Source organism: Nycticebus coucang, chromosome 11 (genome assembly GCF_027406575.1).
Source record: "Nycticebus coucang isolate mNycCou1 chromosome 11, mNycCou1.pri, whole genome shotgun sequence".
Classification (NCBI taxonomy): Eukaryota; Metazoa; Chordata; class Mammalia; order Primates; family Lorisidae; genus Nycticebus; species Nycticebus coucang.
In genome coordinates this window covers 102,369,077-102,386,387 of record NC_069790.1, presented here as the reverse complement: position 1 = coordinate 102,386,387, position 17,311 = coordinate 102,369,077, and the positions used below count along the sequence as shown (strand labels likewise).

Sequence of the window (17,311 nt, the reverse complement as noted above, 5' to 3'; positions counted from 1 at the left end):
GAGTAGGGCACCGGCCCCATATGCCGAGGGTGGCGGATTCAAACCCAGCCCCGGCCAAACTGCAACAACAAAAAAAATAGCCGGGCGTTGTGGCCGGCGCCTGTAGTCCCAGCTGCTTGGGAGGCTGAGGCAAGAGAATTGCTTAAGCCCAAGAGTTAGAGGTTGCTGTGAGTCATGTGATGCCACGGCACTCTACCCGAGGGCGGTACAGTGAGACTCTGTCTCTACAAAAAAAAAAAAAAAATGAAGTTAGTTCCTAGAAAATTCATCCTACAATCATGCATATCTATCTTCGTAAATAAGATAGATCCTGGTCTCCAACAGGATCTTTATGAGGGCCTATGGCCCTGACTTAATATTTACTGACTTCTCAGTAAACACTGCCATAAGCCATTTGATGGGCTGAGCGATCAAGGTTTATAAGTCCCATCAGTCATTAAAAGGTGGTTAGAGTCAGTGGTTAGGTTTAAAAAGCTCACCCACAGGACAAGAACTCCTTAGCCAAAAAAAAATCCCAGGCCTAAATTGAGAGCAACTGACCAAACCAAGATCAATCCAGGTTTCTCACTTACAGCAGCCAAAACATCATCTTGCCTGGTAGTCTGAGTTGTTGGATTTGACTTACTAACTTGGGTCACTTGCATTCTACCCAGAGAACTTGTTTCTTATATGCTTGGGAATTTAGCAATGAATTCTCTCAGATTTTCTGTAGCTTAGAATGCCTTTATTTCACAAGAAAGTTGATTAAAGTCTTTGGGACCCAGTAGGGAGTTATTGCTTAATAGTTACTGAGTTTTTATTTTGAGTAATGGTGAAGTTTTGGACATAGAGAATAATATTGGTTATATAAGATTGTAAATATACCTAATGTCACTGAATTATAATGGCAAACTTCATGTTAATTTTACTACATGTGCATGCATGCACACACACATACACGAAGTTGAGGCCCAATTGCTGCTGGCTCTCTGTCCAGAATGATCCTTAAGGTGCTTAATAACAACATCCAGTCTGGGGCTTTGCCAGTATCTGAGGTTTCTGAAGAGATCCAAAGTTTCCTGAGCATCACTGGTATTAGCATGGCAAATGAAAAAGAGTTAACTTCCTAAGTCTCCACCTGTTTCTCCAGAATCTTGGAGCTATTTAGAATCCGGGGATGCAGAAGGATTTAGTATGGGTGTGTGGACATATGGAGTTAGCCTGAGTTGGTATTCACTTGTGTGTGCCCTCGTTAAGTGGTACATGAAATAACTAGCAGGATCATTAAGTAACTGGTTTACCCCAATCCTTCTCAATTGTTAGACATAATCTAGAATTATGATGATTCAACCCCCAATTAACTGCCAATAGTTTTACCATCCTTTTCTGATTGACTCTGTCCTTTTCCTGTTTATCCGTTAGCCCACTACAGTCTTGTGACCCAAGGCTCTGGAATGCATCAGCCATCCCACTCACTCCTTTCTGCACACACCACATCTCCATGGAAACAGGTTGTCAGACCATGCTTGGCTGCAGGTACCAAAGACCTCTCATCTGCAGCCTCAGTCCTTCACCATTCAGTCTTAAGAAGCCAGCCAGTGTGTTAGGAGCCAGCAGGGTCTGGAATTACCATCAAGCCTCCTTTGGGGTATACCTAGGGAGTACCTAAGTCCACTGAGGTGCCCTGACTAATATTCATGCCAATGGAAGGGTTTCTGCTTCAGCCTGAAATTATTTCCTCTCATTTCCTCCCACCCACAAAAGATGAAGCCATTCTGAACTCTGCAGGCCCCACCTGATCACCAGGGTCAATTGGGGAAAATCTTTTGCATCTCTCAAACTTTTCTCTTTTTGCACTCTTCTTTTCCTTGGCTATAGATCAGCCACATCATTCCTTTCTCCGGTTACTTACTGCAAGATCCTCCAGATGAGTCTTCATATTTCCATGCTTGCTTTCCTAGCATCCCATCTAGGATGCTAGGTTGTAACATTGGGAAAGCAATGGTCCACCGGGACCATTGCCCTGAGGACCACTGGGAAAATGTCCTCAAAAGCAGACCTGCTTATGCCTTTCAGAAAGTCATAGAAAGTCAGTGAGTGGTTCTTGTGTCTTCAGGACAGATTTCATACACCCCTAGCATGCCACAGAAGATCACACCTTTATAATCTGACCTCTGCTCCCCTCTCAGGCATCATTTCTTGTCTCCTCCCTGCATACTCTGACCTTAAGCCCACCAGTGCCATTTATGTCCCCAAGAAGGCCTGGGCTCTCTGTAGCCTCTTTGACTTGGCTCTGCTGCCTCCTCTATCCATAGTGTCCTATCTCTTCTCCTTCTGCATAAATCTTTCACCCACCCTTGGGGACTCTCTAAACTCTCCATGAGTGAAGCAGCTTCTCTAAGATCTTCTGAGGCTTCCCGTGCACATCCCCTTTCTGCTAAATTGTCAGCCTCTCGAGGGCAAGGAGTGTGCCAACCTCCAGCTCAGTACCTACTATAGTCACTCAAATGTCTGTTGCAAAAGTGAAAAAATGAAAAATAATCCTCCGCAATAAAAATGTCACTACATGCTGATTTAAAGTATCCTTTTCCAGAATCTTCTCCTGCTGTGTGCAAATCATCTACCAGATTGGACCAACTGTAAGTTTGCTACACTGCCAAAGCATTGTGACTTGGACTTCTAGCCACTGTCCTGCGGCACTTCTACAGATTGCCCCAATTGCCCCAGCTCACTTCTGGCTAGTCCTGGTGACCTTCTTTTTGTTAGGCACCAGGGAGGTCCTTGCTGACCTCATGGCTGAACCCATGTGGCCTGTCAGCAGCTGGAGAACCATTCCTAAGAGCTGAGATAGTGAGTCAGTCCCCAACCCCCCGCCCCGTTGCCCAGAGAAGATTCCTTTCTCACTGGTTATGCAACTTCACTCAGGCTATGTTTTCCTTAGTAGAGTCCAAGATTTGGAATCTATAAGAGAAAGGGCAGGTAATAAGAGAAATAAGAGAAAAGGGCAGGTAATTTCAAGAATGGATCATGTTTCTCCAGGAGAGGGATTATTTTTAGGGGTGGTGATGAGGGAAATGGCAAGTGGCCTGTGTTCACAGATAAATCAGTAAATAAAAGGAGGACTTGAATGTATGTGGATCCTTGTTCCCAGAGTGGATTATTTGGGCAAGAAGCCAGAACAAGAGAGAGCCCTCAGTAGAGGAAAGTACCCACCCACATGAGTATATAGTGTGGTATTAAAGTACATTCAGCCTTCAGCCCTGCTCTATTCACTTTTTCCTAAATCAATACTATCTTTCATCTTCCAGAAATGAAAAACTAGCCAAATTTTCACTGTGGACCTGGATAGGTTGAGAAATGTGATGAGAATGAATTTTGCTTCAAACTGGGTTCTGTGGCTACTGGGTTTACACAGGAAAGAATAAGGACTCCAGGTGGAAGAGGTAGCAACTTCACTTTTTCCCCTCTGCAATAAGTAAGCAAAAGATCCACTAAGTGAGAAAACACATGTGAAAGTACTTGGTATGCTTGCCAAATGGATGAGAGTCAATAATATTGACTTTCTTGTTCTATCTAAGCTTAGTATTGGGATCCATAAGGCAGATTTGTGTGTAGGAAGAATAACAGGGGTACCAAGCAGGTGGGGGGGGTATTGTCTACTGGGTTGATAGTTAAAATTTGACCATTAGACATTCTTTCCTTTGACTCTATTAAAAAATAAATTCCCATTAGAGGCAAAACATTGTCTTTAGACATTTCTCTTTTTACTATTATTAATGGATGATTATGTTGTTTTTGTTTTTGTTTTTGTTTTTTTTACAAGCAGTAGTGGAAAGAATGTGAAGGCATTAAATGGGGGGGAAAGTACAAATTTTCTATTTCTTTTTTTTTTTTTTTTTTTTTTTGTAGAGACAGAGTCTCACTTTACTGCCCTCGGTAGAGGGCCGTGGCCTCACACAGCTCACAGCAACCTCCAACTCCTGGGCTTAAGCGATTCTCTTGCCTCAGCCTCCGGAGTAGCTGGGACTACAGGCGCCCGCCACAACGCCCGGCTATTTTTTGGTTGCAGTTCGGCCGGGGCCGGGTTTGAACCCACCACCCTCGGCACATGGGGCCGGCGCCCTACCGACTGAGCCACAGGCGCCACCCAATTTTCTATTTCTTAAAGACAAAAACCTATCATTCCAAATGGGAATACTACTGCTACTTCCATTATAGAAATAAATAATTTTAACAAGTTTCTAATAGACGAGAGGCAGCAAATGTAGAAACCAAAGAGCAACCTGGTCATAAAGTGCAGAGGCAGTTTCATAATTGGACATGTCAGGATCAGTAGAAGATCTCGTCCGTTGACAATTCAGAAAGCGGTAGTTGAGAAAAGAAAAGGTAAACAGAAATCCTCAGCACTTTTACACATACAAAGCTCTTAATAAGTGGCTTCGAACTCTACCTTACGTTTCTTAACACAACCCAAAGGTAGAACTCAGAGTACTCAATAAATGTTTGTTTAGCCAAAACCAGACCCAAAACAGAACTAAACAAAACCAGTACTTGTCAATACCAATCAGTTCTGTCCCACCCTCGGGTCAATAAAACCATTGGATGAATGCAAGCCCTGGAAATAAACTAACCATGTCCTGTGTGTGAACAGCTCTACCCCATGTGCACTCTCAACAGGTTCTTGAGGTAGGTCATCTTTACTACCTCCATCTGCTAGTAAAGAAAGAAACCATGTCACGACAGGGAAAGGGGCTTTCTCAGATGAGCAAGAAAATGATCGTTAGCCCAGAGTTTAACATTACAAGCTCCCAAATTAATAAAATAAAAAGACTCCAATATTTTGGGGGGAATTTTGCTTAATATTTTAATAAAGAGCTGTTACAACTCAATACTTAAAAGGCAAAACCCCAAAAGAGATTCTACCTAACAAAATCAAATACTGTGACCTGGTTCTTTGTACCTTCACATTAATCTGAAATAAATTTACTTTTCAATTAAAAAAAAAGTCAAAGACCCTAACAGAAAAATCAATGAAGGACATGAACTAACATCATAAAAGGAGTTCTCTGTAACAGTCAAAGGAATACTGTATTTTTAACCAGTTTCTGCCTAAAATGTGAATGTAGAGCTTTCTGGTAAAATGGCCCAGAATAGATCTTATAGCCACAGTTGAAGATACAAGGACCTTTTTCTTGTCCTAGCCCCAAACTGGAATCTTGTCCTTTTACCACCCACCCATAAATTGCAGGTGAAGACACAAGAAAGCCAAGAGCATTTGGGAGAATAGGTCAGCATTGCCTGGACCTCATAGACAAACATCAGGAGCTGAGGAGGTTGACGTGGCGGCAGCCTCATGGAACCTATGGTCCCTGCTGTCCCTTGGGCCAAGTCAAGCCTTGTCTACTTTGGTTCTTTGAGTAGTAAGAGCACCAGGGTTTGTTACTCAAAGTGTGGTTCATGGGCTAGTAGCGTGGACATCTCCTAGGAACTTAAAGAAATGCAAATCCTCGGATTCTCACCCCAGCTATCTGGAACCAAATCTCAGATGGCCTCAGCAGTACATCCCTGGGGCACCTAGATCAAGCTTTGCTCATAGCAGATGGTCAGTAAATGCCTTGGAATGGTGAACAGGGTGATCTCCAGGGTCCTTTCAAAACTAAACCATGGGACTTTATGAAAACTGTCATTACTTAGCTGAGGAAAGTACCCTCATGTGTCACTTAATGAGAAATGTGTCTTAAGTGATTTCATAGTTATTCAAACATTGTAGCATGTACGTTGACCTAGATGGTGAGGCTACCGTGCACCTCCGCTATGCGGCATAGCCTACTCCTCCTTGGCTGCATACCTGCACAGCATGTTCCTGTACTGAATATTACACAATAAAGCAATTACAGCACAATAGTATTTGGGTATCAGAACATATCTAAGAAATGGCACCATATCTAGAAATGGTACAGTCACAATACACAATCTTATGGGGTCACTGTCACACATGCAATCTGTCGGTTGACTGAAATGTTGTTACATGGAGCATCCCCGCACCACCCATTTACAAAAGGCTTTAAGTAAGATTAAGAATTAATTACAGTGCTTTTGTATAGATAGTTTCAGGTTTGATTTTAGAGTTTCTTATTAGTGTCATGTCACTGGGCTTCTTTATATGCCCAGGAGGCACCAAGAAGGCCTGAATTCTCGCCCATCCTCTCTAGTCCATCTCTTATGAAAGAGAAAGCATTGGGGGTATAAAATCAAATAAGCAGGAATGAGAACAACAGGTCTGAAAAGGCTGGAGGAAAGAGCACCCACCACCGTAAGGACATTGCTCTTCCCCCTGCCTTTCTACAGAGAACGGAGACCATGGCATTGACCCTGTACCATTTGGGCATGTGGAGGTGGGGGTTAGGCTGGTGAGGAGGGAAAGGAAAGACCAAGAATCAAGGACCCGGGTGCTGTCCTATGAACCGACACAAATGGAGATGACAAATCTGGCCCCTGAGTCCCCAACAGTGTGCTGCCATCACCACCATTTAATTCTATTTGCTGTCTGCCGGCCTCTTTACCAGCTGGAGTATCTTAGTAGCAACCAGGCTTCTAGCTTCAAGGTTGTCCACAGACCTTAGGTAACTGGCTGCCAGAAAACCAGTTATAAGTAGGAAGACAAAGGGATCTAGGGAACAGAGAGGCACTCTGAGTTCCGCTAATGAGTGAGGTGACTCACGGGCTGACTCAGATGAACTTCTCAGAGAAGCCTGGGAGAGGGGACGGTGGGGGGGCAGACCTGAAAGGAGTCCTGCTGAAATGTTCAAATGGGAGTGAGGAGGCCAGGGACACGGTGTTATTTAGAGAACTGCCTGCAGCTCTGGTGTTGGAAGGAGGAGCAGATTCTGAAAACACAAGGGAGAAAATTGCATTTGAGGCCAGAAGCCGAGTTGTGAATCTGTAGTCTTCTGTACTTTGAGAAATGTGTAGCATTCTCTGGTGACACTGGCCTGCTCTTTGGCAAATCTCAGAATACTAAATAGGCATTAATTGTCATCACAGCCCTGGGAGTAGAAGCAAATCAGGTATCACCCTCTACTTTTCTAATAAACTCAATTAGAAAAAATGAGTCTCTTTTGAATTTCCTTAGTATTTTACATATAGATAAGCTCGAGATCCAATCTGTAATTATGGATATACTTAAAAAAAATTAAACATATAACTAAGGCATTTTCTCTCTTGTTAATGGCTACTTGTAGTTTTGAGTTTGAAGATTCCAGGGTCACACATCATGACAAAGGTTGGTAACTGCATTCCTATAAGGACTGTACTTAAATGATATGACTCCCTCACCCCCATCTAGGCTCCCCAAAGAACACTATTTATGAGATGGTCGGACACAAGTATAAATTACTTAAGTGACACAATTTTTGTCCATGTGTTAATTAGCCCACACAGATCAAATTCACAGCTTCAGCCCATTTAGACAACATAAAAAACCTGAGCCATCTAGAAATAATTTTGGTTGATTATGTATTTTTATGTAATTTGATGACTATTGTCTTAAATGCACTTCCCCAGAATGGTTCCCTGGCTGTGGCAAGGAGACATGGCTTCTTTGGCAGCTTGGCCACCTGTAAACTTTCGTGGAGACAAAAAATACTTTCCTCCAAAAGCAAAAGTGTTTCACTTTTGCCTGTCCTCAACAGTCGTGACAGCAATTGGCTGTGGTTGTTTCAGCTTTGGCCAACTAGTTTTCTGTTACCACCAGGTTTGCTGTATTTAATCTTGGATGTTTTGTAACATTATTAAACCCAGTATGTCTGATAATTGCAAAAGCCGCGAGAATGCTGAACGTCCTGTTGAGAAGAAGTTTATGATTATGACAAAAATAAGAGATTAACAAATTGAAAGTGGTTAAGAAAAATCACCAATGTTGCATGAGCTCAGAGATGGACCATTAGTCGACAGGGGTGATTCTGAAGGACAAAAAGAGGTTTAAAACATGTGAAACATGCTGGCTGAGTCCATGCAATGAAAGGCAATCAGCAGGAAAAGAGGAAAAGTAATCCAAGAAATGGAAACAATTTTGAATGTACAATTAGAGAACCGGCATCAACTCTGAACGCCTATGATCCAAATAGCAATTCAGGCGAGGGCCAAAATTATGCTTGGTGTGTTGAAAGTTCTCATTCTGAAACCTATGTTGAGCCCCAGAGATGGATCCACAGATTCAAGATCTGTTAGATCTAAACAAGAAAGTCCCAAAAGTTGCTAAGGAGTTCTCTATGACAGCAGAGCTCACCAAGGGCTGCCTTAATTGATTTTCAGTATGTGAACTGGTCTATTTTGGATAAAGTGGACTGCTAGAATGGATATTAGCAAGAAGAAGAGAACTCTGCTTAGTTACAAATCTTTGAAGGACCGATGCGTCTAAGTTTTTTTTCTTTTTTTTTTTTCTCAGTCTGGCTGGGGCCAGGATCGAACCTGCCACCCTCAGTACATGGAGCCAGTGCCCTACTCACTGAGCCACAGGCACCACCCTCTAAGCTGCTTATCTTACTAACAGTCTTTCAGAATTTGTCTCTGAGGTATATACATATCTGTATATTTTTTTGAATCTTTTTTTTTACTTAATATTGGTAGTAAGATTTTCCTTTAGCTGTTAGCTAGTTCTTTAGTGACAGCTTGGTATCACATTTCCTTCCTATGTCATTTGATCCACCTTTCATAGAACTCATAAAAATGCTTATATTGCTATCATTTGCCATAAATTATTACGTTTCTCTGAATATTTTATTCAGATAAATTAGTAAAATGAAATTATAGGTTATAGTGTATGAATATGTTTAAAGTTTTAACATATTTCTAAATTTACTTCTGGAATGGTTTTGCAAATATCTCTCTATCATAAAAATGATGATGGTCCTATTTCTATATGCTTTTGTCAATATTAGATGTTTTTCTTTTTATCTGTCTTCATTTGGAGGAGAAAAAAATTTAATGTTTATTTGATTATTATTGACATCCCTATGATTTTTAGTTTATGTCTTTTGCCAATATTTCTATTTGGGTATTTGCCTTTTAATTATTGATTTGAATAGCACTTTATATATTAAGGACAGTCTCCCTTCCTCCATTACCCTTTTAACTTTATTTATAGTGGCCAACATTGTTTTTTTATCTCTGAGGTTTAGACAATACCAGACCCAATTAATTCACATGTCTGATGGGGAAATTAAATGAAGAAATACTTGTGGAAAAATGGTACAAAACATACGGGTTTTTTTTGTTTTTTTGTTTGTTTGTTTAATCACATACTTCCAATGATAATGTTACCCAGAAATCAAGAGGGTAGGTCTACAAGTCTAATATGAATCTGTACATGATTTACTCTTATTCTTGGCTCTAGCAATATCTTATAAAACAGAAAGTTAATTTAAGCATTGGGTACCATAGTTATTAGGAATGTTATAAAAATAAATGAAGATACTGGCTATGAAAGCACTCTGAGACTTTAGATGATTCCACATAAACCAATCTGTTACATTATTATTCTTTTCCTTTCTTTTGAAAACTCTAATTAATCTAGTACAGGCTAGTTGTAACAGAAAAGGCACCATATTCATGACTATTTTTACTTCAGACTCATAAGTTATGCCCTACTCACCTTCCCAAATAGTCCTATTCTCATCCTTTCTTCATTTGAAAACAAAAAGAGGTCAGTCATGAAAAACTTTTCTATAACAGGAAAGAATTTGTTGTTGTTTTTAGAGCAGAGTCTCACTCTGGCCGGGGCTAGAATGCAGTGGCATCATCATAGCTCACTGCAACCCCCAACTTCTGGGCTCAAGCCATCTTCATGCCTCAACCTCCCGAGTAGCTGGGACTACAGGCATGTGCCACCATGTCCAGCTAATTTTTCTATTTTTTGTAGAGTTGGTGCCTTGTTCTTGTTCAGACTGGTCTCAAACTCCTGACTTCAAATGATTCTCCCACCTCAGCCTCTCAGAGTGCTAGAATTATAGCTGTGAGCCACCACACCTAGTAAAAGAAACACTTTTTAAAATTATGTATTTTTAGCTAGGCATGATGGCTCACGCCTGTAATCCTAGCAGTCTGGAAGGCCAAGGTAGGAGAATCACTTGAGGCCAGGAGTTCAAGAACATCGTGGACAATAGCAAGACCCTTCTCTACAAAAACTTTTAAAAAAGACAATTAGCCAGGTGTGGTGGCACGCAGCTGTAGTCCCAAGCTCCTCTGCAGGCTGAGATAGGAGGATCACTTAAGCCCAGAGTTTGAGATTGCAGTGAGCTATGATTACCACTGCTCTCCAGCCCAAGCAACTGAGTGAGCCCTCTCTCTAAAAAATAAAAACAAAAAGAAAAAGTATATATTTTTAGAAATAAGTCAATGACAACACAATATTTAAAGGCCTCCATGAAGTCTGGCTCCCACTGATGTCTCTGTCCTCCCTCTGCCCCCACCACCGGGGTCACCATGGTTTTTTGTGTGTCATCATATATGCAAACAAATATGCATCAATATTATTATTTCCCTTGTCACATACAAAATAGTACAGTCTAGTCTCTAACCTGCTTTTTTTTTTTTAAGTTAACAATGTATCTTGAATAGAAGACTTTTAATAGAAAGACAGTTAGTGTAAACATAGGACATGATGACACTGGCATTAAACAAGAACATTTTCAAATTCCTTTCTCACCATACACAAAAATGGCAAGTACATGAGTAACACATATATATGTGAATTAGCATGATGTAGCCATTGCACAATGTATGCACATATTAAAGCATCATGTTGTACACCATAAATATATATGAGTTTTATTAGTCAATTAAGGACATAAAAGAAAAAGACATTTGAAAAATAAATAAATGTAGCACCCCTCCCATTCCTATCTTGGTTCTACCACCATAATCATAGAATCTCAGAGTTGGGTAGTATGGTGAAGGATTTGCTAGCCAGGTATCAAAGCCTCATCCCTCTTTTTGCTAGGAAAGCAGCTAGCCTGCATTTAAGCCTCCCTCCCAGTTAGATGTGGCTATGTGACTGAATTTTAGAGGATAGAATGTGAGCAGAGCATACATGCAGCACTCCTAGGTTCAGACCATAAAAACGTCCCCACACAATCCTCCATGTTCTCTCCCAGTCTGTTCTCTCCCACCAGGTGTCAAGCCCAGCCTGGTCTCGTATGACACATGATGAAGATGGCAGACTCACAAGACAGAGAGGCCTCGTTCCTTGAATTACCCCTTGGGAAGAGAGCCACCACAATCAGAAACACCCATTTTTGTTTTTATTTTTATTATTTTTTTAATTGTTGGGGATTCATTGAAGGTACAATAAACCAGGTTACACTGATTGCATTTGTTAGGCAAAGTCCCTCTTGCAATCCTGTCTTGCCCCCAAAAGGGAAACACCCATTTTTGATGTTCTATGAGTGAGAAAAACATTTCTTATCATGTTTGACCCATGAGACATTTTTAGGTTTGATTATTGCAGCAGCTGTTATTGCTCTTCCTCACATTCTAGACTTCTAGTCATCTCATCCCTGCATATCAGGGATCATACACCCTCCAAAGGACTTAGGATATCCTTGAAGAAGGTGGCTGTGCTAATCACCATTGCATCTTTAGTGCCTAGCATGACTGGTGTATGGCATGGGATCAAGAAATGGTTTACTTTGGGGTGTGTGTGTGAATGAAGGAATACTGGAACACCTCCAGAGATAAAGAATTAATTCACTACCATATCAGTCAGTTTAATGTACTTCTATCAGCTTGAATTATTAGAAAATTACCTAGATGGAGCCCACATCCATCACCCTTTAAATTGTACCAATTTAGGATTGCTCTTCACAGGCACACAAATAAGTCTGAGCCTTCTTTAAAGTCACAAACCAAAGGGGTGGGGGGAAGTCAGGGACCTGCAAAAAAATGAACAGTCCCTGACCCCACCCCACGTTGGTATGCGACTGTTATTAAGACAGCACTTCAATTATTGACACTAGCACCTCCCATCCCTTCCATGACATATCCTCTGGTGTCCAGGCTAAATAGACTTGTCAATTGTTCTTAAGTTATAGTCCCTAGACCTCTTATTACCCTCTGGGCACACTCAGGTTTGTCACTGTTTCCTGTTCAATAGATACTCAGGACAAAACATCGTGCTCTTGGCACACACTGACCAGCCTTTGATGGGACCAACTGCCCCTCTCACCAGGACTCTATAATGCAGGTTAATATTTTAATGGTCCTTGAGGTAGCCATATCACATGTTGAGTCATTTTAAGCCTGTGATCAAACTTCCTACCTCTTCTCTCTCTCTTCTTCCTCGAGTACCAACATACACACTAATTGACTATGTGACCTTGGAAAAATCCCTTCACTTCTCTGGGCCTCATTTCTCCTGTGAAAAATGAAGAGGTTGTATTAGATGATTTTTGAGATGATTTTTTCCCATTCTAATATGCTTTGAGTCTAAAGCAGGCATTTCTGAGAGCACTCACATTGCACTTTGATGCAGGATCCCTCACTGCTAGCAGCATGGGTGTGTAAATCTGCCTGGAAACACTAAACTCATCAATAACATGAAACGATACAGGTTATTTTTCTCAGCTGCATTAAACTTGTATCCACAGATATCTGGATACTGTGTGATAAACTGTTCATGTACACTATGGCCAGTGGATTATACAGGACTGTAGTGGTCAAGAAAAGAGAAAGTCAGGCATAGGGAAAAAGAAACAAACAAAAAAATCAGTGAGAACATGGAGCGAACCAGGGCTTGGTTTTCTCTCTAGCCATCTCATCTCATGGATTGTACATTTACTATCCATCACTTTTTTAACCCAAGGGGTAGTAACCATGAGAAAGGAGACATACATTTCATTCAATAAAAAGCCTAGTTTGATGTGCTGTCAATTTCCTCATAGCATTTCACACACTGTACAACGATTCCCCACCCCCCAAAAAAATACCTTCAGTCATTGGGCAAATAAATATTGTTTGCTGGGGGAATCGAATCATGTCTCCCTAGCTCTTGCCCTTGCTTGATTTCTTATAAAGTAGACATTTTAACATGTTCTTATCTGGGTTAACTTCTCCTGGTATTTCTGCCTGATATTGCTCAATCTATGCCTAAGAGGTCAGATCCCCCTCCCACCTTAGACTAAAATTCTACAAATTATTATTTGACCTCCTTTGAAATACTCATTGCCAGCTTTATAACCCAATCTGGGCACACTCCCCATCGGGCCTGCATTTCCTGTGGATGATGCATTGGTTTCCTAGGTGACGGTGGGAAGGAATAGACCTGTTAGCTTGTGGCTTCTGACTCACTCACTGCAATGGACGTCATAGGATCGTGGCTGAACAAATGGATGCTGATAATAAGCATGTGCTTAGGGTAGCAGCAGGGCACTAATGGTTAAAACAATCCCATTGTACCAGCTTTCCTCTTGCTAAGCAAGCCAACAGAACAACATCAATATCGGATCTGAAAAAACAAACAACAGATTTGAAACCTCTCTGAACTCTCAGCCATATGTACGTTCACATCCCCAGTAATTTGCTCCTTTCCCTGCAGAATTTCCTTTTCCTTTCTGGAATGTAGAAATACCAGGATTCTTTAATGAACTGTTACATGGAGGCTGAACAGAGGGACAAATGGAAATAAGTAAAAAACTCACCAAAAGTCTGCTTACTAAGGCTATAGCTGCTTTTGAACTTTCACATTTATTCCCTGACAGGGAAAAAGTAAACTCACAAGGACTAACCAATCATCAGAGCCCAGAATGAAAAATACATTCTTCAATTGTATCTTCAGAAAAGTTGTATTTCATGAAGCCTAGAGACAGTGAGAGAGAAAGAGAGAGAGATTGCCTTTCTGGTTACCTCTTTTTGTATCAGCTGATTCCAGCCCCATACAAGTCTAAGTAGACTGCCTGGAATAAAAATCACAAAGAGATCCTTTGTCCTTCATGTCTGAACCAGTGAAGACTGAATGGATTCTTTAGTTTCTTGAATTCCTTAAATGCCAAGCAAACCTAAAGGTTCTCTGCTGGAGATAATGCATCTTGTTTTGCACTGGGCCTTGAGGGATGCTTTAAATAGCATCAGCAAGCATCTGAATGAATTAGACGGCAAATGTAGGTTAGCTTTATTTAGACAGATAAAGACAAGCAGAAAAAGTTGTCTGGTTCAAGGGCAGTCCAGCCTGACATGACAGCATTTCTCTGTGGAGGGGAAATTGCTTTGGGAGAGAGAGCAAAGTTTCTTGTATCTTCAGGGGAAATGATCGTTAAGTTCTTCACACATAAGATCAGGAATTAAGAATGGCGTGCCACCCACTGAAGGAAAGCACTATAGATTTAAAAAATAATACCAAACTTAGCCTCTCTAAGTTCATGGGTTGTCTTTTCTCTTTCCTACTCCCTGGGAACACCATAAGAGAGGATAAGGTTCCCAGAACACAAGCTGAGCTGGAGAGTTTATGAAGCTACTCTGGAGTGGGATTTGGGATCCTCAGCAAATTCGGAGTCAGGAAATAATGATGTCCAGATGAAGGGCCCTGGAGATGTGGAAGCCCAGAAGGGAGGGAAACTGACAGATTTGGGCGCATTCACTCATAAAACAAAATGTAAATACTTGAAAAAAATCTCAACCCGTGTGTTTGGTTTATTTTTCCCACTTAGATTATTTTCTGAAAATAAAATAAAATGCTTTCATTTTTTATAAAGAATGCTTTTTTCTATATCTTTTCTGAAAATAAATGCCTTATGAAATGCAGTCAATCTAGAAAAAATATAACTCTGTGTTTTTTGTTTGTTTTTACTGTGATATTTACAGCTTCTCTAATTTTTTGCTGGTTTTTTCCCAACTGACAAAAGCCAAATGATATTTGATATCTTAAAGTTCAGCCTCTTGTAGGTCCATTAGTAATTAGTTTTAACAGAAAAAAAATTCAATTAGTAAAATATGTTATTTGAGTAAATCATAATTTTAAATATTTAATAATTTTGCAAGAGTAAACCCATTTATACACAGTACCTAAACTTTATGTTCACAAAGTACTAATGAATTTATATTTGTTTAGAAAAACTTAAAAAAGAAATTAAAAACTTAGTTGTGCACAGATTTTCATTTCTCTCGAAATCGAACTCTTGAGATATTTATTTTTTTAAGGGTTTCACAGCTTCTGAGAATTATACATCTTTATATATCACCAAGACAATGTCACAGGAATAAAATATGTTATAATCCCATCATGAAGCCAAATGTAAACTTCATTTTGAATTAGACATTTATGGCTAATTTTGTACTTATCATTTATGAAAGTCATTTATGACTTTCTTTGTACTTATCATTGGTTCACTCATTTTTTTCAATCCTTCCTTCAATCATTATATACTGAATACCTACTGTATGCAGATAAAGTGAGCTTCATACTTAGATGTCCCCTTTCTTCATTATTGGTGGCTTTTCTTTCCCTAATCAATTCCTCTCCACTCTGTGTCACCAAGCTCACTCTGCAATTACCCTTGTTGATGAACTGGAATACATACTAAAAATTTATTCAATTGGGAAGTACAGTTTTTTACTTTAACAAAACTTCCCTAGCTCACTGCCAAAAATCTCAATGTTCTTTTAACTATTTGTGAGATTGGCAAAGTCAGTTAATCATTTGAAGCCATTACAATTCTAGGAAGGTGATGGAAAGCCAATCACTATAAGGGTACTTATAAAGTAATAGATGCAAAAGACTTAATCTGAGTCCCCAAGGCCAAGCTTATTCCAGTACTATATTAATGTTTTTATAAAAGCCCCCTTTTCCCAAAGCCAATCCTATAAAGTTTTCATGTGTGTAGTTACACAAATTTAATCAAAAGGACAACTATCCCCCCTACCCACACACTTTTTTTTTTTGGTTAAGAAACCAACATTTCTCCAATAAAAAAATATTAAAAAAAAAAAAAAAGAAAGAAACTAACATTTCTACATGAACTGAAATGAAAAAACTTAATAACATCTCTAGGATCTATATTTTTTACTCTGACATCTTCAATAACTTCACTATTAGAATAACTTTGTTAGAGGCTCGGCACCTGTGGCTCAAGTGGCTAAGGCGCCAGCCACATACATCTGAGCTGGCGGGTTCAAATCCAGCCTGGGCCCACCAAACAACAATGAGAGCTGCAACCAAAAAAAATAGCTGGGCTTTATGGCTGGCGCCTGTAGTCCCAGCTACTTGGGAGGCAGAGGCAGGAGAATCGCTTGAGCCCAGGAGTTGGAGGTTGCTGTGAGCAACTCTAGCCAGGGCGACAGCTTAAGGCTCTGTCTCAAAAAAAAAAAAAAAAAAAAGAATACCTTTATTAGCAATTCTTACTTTGTGCTGATTATAAGGAGATCTTTTACATGCTATTCAATAAGTCAATTTGAGAACTTGGTTTTAATTTTTTTTTTCTTTTTTTGAGACAGAGTCTCACTCTGTTGCCCAGGCTAGAGTGCTGTGGCATCAGTCTGGTTCACACCACCTCAAACTCCTGGGTTCACTCGATCCTCCTGCCTCAGCCTCCAATGTACCTGGGACTACAGGCACCAACTACCATGCCCAGCTAATTTTTCTATTTTTAGTAGAGACAGGATGTTGCTCTTGCTCAGGCTAGTCTCCAACTCCTGAGCTCAAGCAGTTCTCTTGCCTTCCAGAGTGCTAGGATTATAGGTGTCAGCCACTGCACCTAGCCGGTTTTAATACTTTTTTAAGTGCTGGAGAAAACAACTTTTATATGGAGGTAGAAAGCAAAGTTATAATCAATTACTGGTCTAAATAAGTAAAATATGATGCATGTGACTTTAAAAAATTACAGCAATTTTTTGTGTTTTTCTATGTTCTTTATGTTTGCTGCACTAAATATTATTCAGTAATTTTATAACTCTGTAAAGAAGAAAATATTGTAACAGCATTTGACTAGGTAAAACAAGAATCACATTTTATTTTTATTTTGTGACATCTGTGGTTCTTCAGCATGCCATTGGCATTCTTCCTCTTCTGATGCAACTTCCTTCTCTGTTTCACTTTGTTTTGGTTGAGGTTGTTTCAGCCTCCCCCTTCTCTGAGAAGTCTTTCAGCTTTTCTGTGAGGTTCTGAGCTGTCACTTTGTTTTCTGACTATCCACTTCTGTTTTCTGTGGCAACACCTACATACAAACATCTAGCCGCCTGTCCAAAAGGACACACACCCACACACTCTCAGACTCACGCGCACACAGACACAGATCTGCACGCAGGAGTGTGCACACACGCACAGCCTCTACGCTTCCACCCGCCT

The 17,311-nt window shown here is 40.3% G+C and overlaps 1 protein-coding gene and 1 long non-coding RNA gene across 2 annotated transcripts in view; one reads left to right on the top strand and one right to left on the bottom strand.

Moving 5' to 3' along the window:
- LOC128598803 (uncharacterized) overlaps window positions 1-3,689 on the top strand; it is a 57,902-nt gene extending 54,213 nt beyond the window's left edge. The window contains exon 5 of the long non-coding RNA XR_008383707.1: window positions 2,573-3,689. This is a non-coding gene — a long non-coding RNA (uncharacterized LOC128598803). The remainder of the gene's footprint in view (window positions 1-2,572) is intronic.
- The window catches only part of MKLN1 (muskelin 1), a 365,625-nt gene that overhangs the window by 253,674 nt on the left and 94,640 nt on the right, over window positions 1-17,311 (bottom strand). The gene's annotated exons all lie outside the window — the stretch shown is intronic.